Source organism: Filicampus tigris, chromosome 20 (assembly GCF_054856515.1).
Source record: "Filicampus tigris isolate MCC_2025a chromosome 20, RoL_Ftig_1.0, whole genome shotgun sequence".
Taxonomy (NCBI): domain Eukaryota; kingdom Metazoa; phylum Chordata; class Actinopteri; order Syngnathiformes; family Syngnathidae; genus Filicampus; species Filicampus tigris.
Window position 1 is genome coordinate 5,026,148 of NC_141236.1, and position 5,827 is coordinate 5,031,974.

At 39.6% G+C, this 5,827-nt stretch overlaps 1 long non-coding RNA gene across 1 annotated transcript; it reads right to left on the reverse strand.

Annotated features, from left to right (window-relative positions):
* Positions 1-415: 415 nt before the first annotated feature.
* Positions 416-5,304, reverse strand: LOC147127942 (uncharacterized). The gene is made up of 4 exons (XR_015084057.1): positions 5,266-5,304; positions 4,570-4,669; positions 847-921; positions 416-671 (listed from the first exon to the last, which is right to left on the reverse strand). It is a non-coding gene; the product is annotated as an uncharacterized LOC147127942 (long non-coding RNA).
* Between the last annotated feature and the right edge of the window lie 523 nt (positions 5,305-5,827).

The following is a 5,827-nucleotide window of genomic DNA, read 5'->3' on the forward strand; positions in this document are numbered from 1 at the left end:
ATGGGTTTTCTCCTCTCTAATCTACCATTTGCCACAGGATTTACATTCTCTGTATTGAGTACACCCAGAGAACCACTCAGTGGAATAAGTCCATTACTCACTCAATTACTGGAACAGCACAGCATGCTGGGTCGCCTTTGGGGAGAGGCAGGAAGGAAGGTCTTGTGGCTACTGAATGTTTTGAGTGCGTCAACGGTTTTGACTCAATTCCTGTCTTTCGAGGGCTCTCCTTCCCTGGCCAGGAAGTTGTATTAGCATATATTTGAGTTTGAGTCTAGGCCGCCACGCGTTATGTTAATTCAAGTATGTTGGGATGAATATCAACATGCTCTAGTCCAGGCATTGTGTTGCTTTTATTACTTGGATACATTAATTACACCACTAAAAATGTGATTTATTATGGATTTATTTCCCCCAGGCTCTAGTGAACAGCTGCCCCCCCGTGTGTTGTACGTAACCATACATGCTGCAATCATGTGTGAAATGATTTGCTTTGTGGGAGAATCCTTGGAGAAAAAGCCTGCATTCTCTTCTCTCCGTCTTCATTTGAACGGAATAGTGAGGGCAATCAAACACTATCTTAGTTTTCATCTTCATATTATGAAACAGGCCTTCCTCTCGCTTCATTCCAACATCTGCGGTTGTCGACTCTGGGTCAGGGGCCTCTTGCTCTGGAGGGAAGATGAGATATTAGCATGTGGAGAAAGAAGGAGAGGTCAAAACAGACATGAATGAAAGAGAAAGTGTGCGAGGAAACTGGGGGGCTCGTAGCGGTACTCAAGGATTTGCATGGATGCAATATAAATCATCGCTGGATCAAAGATAATAGATAATGGCAGTTCTCACAGTCTGCTAAATCAAACTGCTGCTTCCTCACTCTGTTGGATAATTGCAGAGAGGGTTGATGGGATTTTTCTGGGGCTGTGATGCAGATAGAAACAGACAGAAATTGACATGCTAAGGATGCACTTATTACATTGACAGAGTTAAAACATAAATACAATTCCTTCAGGTTTTTCCAAAAGCTTCATATGTTGTTCATGTAAATGACAACGTTGAAAAATATTTACGTGACTCAGAATTACTCTAATGTGCAGAAAAGGATGCTTTGTGCTCCGTAAATATTCGTCTCCAAACAGTGTAGGACAATGGAGGGATGCTCTAATCATAACACAATAAAACAATAGCTGAGCAAACATCAGGGCTGTAGATGTCATATTGTTACATTTTAGCTACATACACAGAGTCCACTATTATTTTCACATCAGCAACTAATGATATCCTAACCCGCATGATTGATGGAGCAAATCATTTAAGCCACCAGCACAAAAAAAAAACTGATATAGTCGTTACAGTCCTCACTGGGCGACACTGAGTTTGAACGGATATGGCCAACTGCAGGAAGACCATTTTTCTGCCACTTGCGCTTTGTGTCCGGCTTAAAAACGTCATAAAATATGAAGGGAAAAAAACGCCTTGGAAAACCGCGCAAAAACAAAAAAGAATCAAGTTGTGGAATCAAACAAATGAAAACAGGCAGCCACTGACCCAAAAAATGTTCGCCAGAAGAAGATTGCAGTGGCAGAGCTTACCAGTGTGCACCATGGAGCGAAACACGGCCACAGCTATTTATCAACGGGTTGTGGCAATAAAGTATTTGTGGAGATCTTTAGTGATTCTATTATTGCCACAAAAAAATCATGTGGAAGAACAAAAAGTTAGGCTTTGGTTCAAAATGTCTTAGCTCCATACAGCCAGGAGGATTTAACCACAGAACTGCAAGATGCACCATATTTTTTTACTGTTCTGACACATCAAACTCAGGCAACGCTAAACTCTATCCATATACAGTTCAATACTTCCACACAGAAGACGGCGTTAAATATGGACTGTTGGAATTTTATGAGGACCCCCATGAAATTATCAGTGCCGTCTAAGAGCAAATTGTGGATATACCAGAAAAAATTACTCGCCCCAAAGATTTGGTCGAGTGTCCCTTTTTTTTTCCCACAAATCCAAGGTGGCAACACTAGCTTTTAGCTAATGTTAATCTGTGCTAACACTGCAGCTCTACATACCCTTTAACTTCAACATGATAGTGCTGAAAGCATTGAAAATTATGACTTTTTTTTTTTTTTTTTAAAAGAAAGACTATGTAGTAGACACAGATGAATGAGCCAACATTTCCAGACACTGGCTGGTGACCAATCCGGTGTCATGATTGAATTAGAGTTTTCCCAAGCTATATGCTCCACGGGTCTTTGTTTTTGGTTTACATCTAAATCATATGAACTTTTGACCTTTTGAGGAATGTAAGTGAATTGTAAAAAAAAAGGGAGACCTTTTACTGTATATGATTCTATTGTTTTTCTCCTTAAAGTAAAATACACACATTTATATAACCTCCAAGAGTTGTCTAAATTTTGGAAAACGTTTAAACTGAAACTGGAGTTGCAAGATTGCAAATACAAAATGTAAGAGTGAGGTTTTCAGTTTGAACTTTGGCATACATTGACGGCTGAACAGTCATATTTTTATCTGTTCAGAATAACTGCTTGGACTAGCTTGCGCTTATCACAAGATGATTTGTTGAAGCCTACACAAAATAATTTCATCCGGGCTGTCTCTCTTTTTTGGCCCAAAAGTTTTCTTTCATATCCACAGAGAGCTTGCCACAGTTTTCAAATATTATCTTGCATGCGTGTCACGATTGAAATTAAAGTTTCCACTGAATAAATGCTCTGCTGGCCTTTATTGTTGGTTTGTGTTTAAACCTATTCCTGCTGATTTTTGAAAGTTTTCTTACGTTTCCAGTAAGTGGCTTTAAAACACCCACTGGAGTTGCAGCAGCACTAAATAATAATCCCAATCCTGGCCAAGGTATAGTTGCTCTATGGGAATATCTTGTGTCTAAACTACCTAAAAATGACGGAGACATCCTCAAACAGTTATAATTTATTTCATACTTCATGTTACCTATGAATGAAGAAACATGAGGAAGGTTCTGCTCATCTGTACTTTTCATATTTGATATTCTTGCAATTATCTTATTTCTTAGCTGACTAAACTGTGTTTTATGGAGACTATTTGAATAGAAATGTTCATGAAAGCAGACATTTTCTAAGAAAAATAACAGTAGGAAGCAAGACCTTGGAAATAATACAATGATATAGCAACACAGTGATCGGGCAGTGTTTTCTGTGCTACAAAACACCGTTGGTGTTTAGGCATTACAACGTGTCAACAAGTCATGACAAATGTGTTGAAAAGAAAGAAATCAAGTAATTAGCCTAATTAAATACAGCTAACCAAACACAGATGTCCTGCATTCACTCACTGTCTGGTTTGGGTGCGCTGTAAAAACTGAGAGGAATACAAACGGAAGGTCAGGAGTTATGCGAGCTGTGAAAAGATGGTGCATTTCTGATGCTATATCTGTCTAATTGCAAACATGCATATATAGGCAATATTCAGTTGAAATACTTTCCATTTACGTATGTCTGTGAAGATTCCAAAACTTTGCTGAATGTGTAAGCCACAGGTCATAAAGTAATGCTGTCAAATCCATAAAAATTTTCTGGAAGTATCGGCCTATGGGAGATGCACTGGTGCTGATGACAGCTTGGTAAGTATAAAATTATTCTAAAAGAGGTCAACTTTGAATGCAAGCGATGATGCATTGTATTTGATAAGAACTGAAATAACTTGAATATGTATCCATCAAATTAACTAATTTCCCATGTCCTTATACAGATTTGGGTCGATTGGATCGAAGTCAGACAGAAACAGAACCCGCAACCTGACAATAAGTAGGAAACACCCTCAACTCGGGATGTGAAAGATTCAGCCAGAAGTTGGAAAATCAGCCAGTGGCAGCTTTGCATTAGCACAATTTTGTCCTCAAAGGTATAATATCAGCTGTTCTAAATGTAGGTGGGAGGGAGTCTCAAAGTCCCAACCAATCTTCAGTCACACCAGATAAGCTTTTGTTGCTCGTCGCGAAAGCTAGTTGTTAGAGGGCCGTGATTGTTTTCTAAATATAGTGATAAAAAGTCGCAAAGCTGGCATCACTGGTGCTTGGTTTTAAAACTCTGGGGTTGAGCACACGCCACGGTAGAGGAAGGCAAGATGTGGCTCATTTGCATGAGATAGGACCGCCCCCTCAAAACATGCTGATTTTTTTCTCCTCCATAAAAAAAAAAGGTTTTAAGGGCCAATATTGTGTTGTTCATGTTGTAATCTTGATCGCTATTAAGACACCTGTCAACAGATTTGTATAAATACAAATTGAGATTGATAGCATGCATTGATTAAAAAAAAAGCAAATTATATTCATGCGCAAACTGGGGTACTAAAGGTAACAGAATCAGAAAAACAATTTGCAGACACTTAGCTGCCTGTCTCTTCCGTTGAAGAAGGAGTTCTTCAGTCAACCTCATTTAAGAGCAAAGAGAGAGGCTTCTTAGAATGTTATTCTTTTATCCGATTGAAAGAAGGAACAAATAACCCAATAGTAGGAGAGGAGTTTGTTCCCATTTCCTTTAAGAGCCTCGATGAAAAGACAATTACCCAGTTGTGGGCACTTTGATAGGGAAGAAAACCACTCAGAGTCCATGTGGGATGTAGTGTCTTTTACTAATCTTTCTTTCCAAGTAAGCCAAGAGTATTCCTGGAGAAAGTCAGAAGGATTGCAAAGTACTTTGCCATTTGTTTGAATCCAATACACTGCAAAGATTGAGTAAGCCTGCAGGCGATTCTACTTGAACGCTTAAAAAATGAAGAGCCACTGTGACTTACACTTCTAGCTTCTCTGCCTACATAATGTTATGTGCACTGTATGGGAAACAAATCACTAACCTAATTGTGTTGTTGCTGGCAATGTAAGGTTTTCTCTGGGTTTTGTTTTTTATTGCAATTAAAAACTCTGCTTTCAAATTGATGCTCACTGTATGGGCAATGTCACGACCCCTCCTCAAGATGGCAAGGGGGAGGGGTCTAACATAGGTGTGAGAATTGGAAAGATGAAAATAAAAAAGGTGCTCTAATAAAAATCTGGCCACATGAAAACAAAATAGAGTGACCCCCGAATCCCGACTGCCCTAGTGCACACACAAACGGATAAAATGGATTGATTAACGAATTGTTGAGGTTATGGCAAAAACGAATGGCTAGAGTGGTCTTAGAAAAGGGACGGATTAAGTTTATGGCGAAGAATGTGCACTAAAGAGACAGCAGTACTCAACACAACAAACAAGAACCGATTACATCACCCGTAGCCGTTCTGTCCACCAGCAACCAAGTCCCTCTTAACTAATTGCTGGTGCAACACCTGAAAGCAATCACTAAATTGGTTACCCTCCCCTGCTCTGATTGGATGGCTGAACTGGGGACGAAGGCCACCAATCAGCGAAGAGCACCCGCACACCAACTCAACGGCCACGACTCAACGTGGGCTGTAACAGGCAAATACTACATATATTTTTTTTACGGTAAAACAAAACCCTGAAAAGGAACAATAATCAAGTGCTTTGATTGGAGTGACCTCATGTCACACTGGCAGAGGGGCGTACAACTATTAATGGAGTGTGCCCCTCCCTTTTTAATTATAGCCTCAACTTAATTAAAAGTTTCTGTGACATTTCGTATTGGGAAGTAATCACATTGGTTTAAATGTGATTGGTATCGCACAAGCGGGGGAGATGTTGGCACGTTGGAGAGAAATGTCAGTTCCATTTCATACAAGTCTTTTCAAAAACTGCAGACTGGTTGTATGCTTTTACGCATTTTGCTTCTCTTTGTTGAGCTACATTCAGAAGAAGGCAACTGC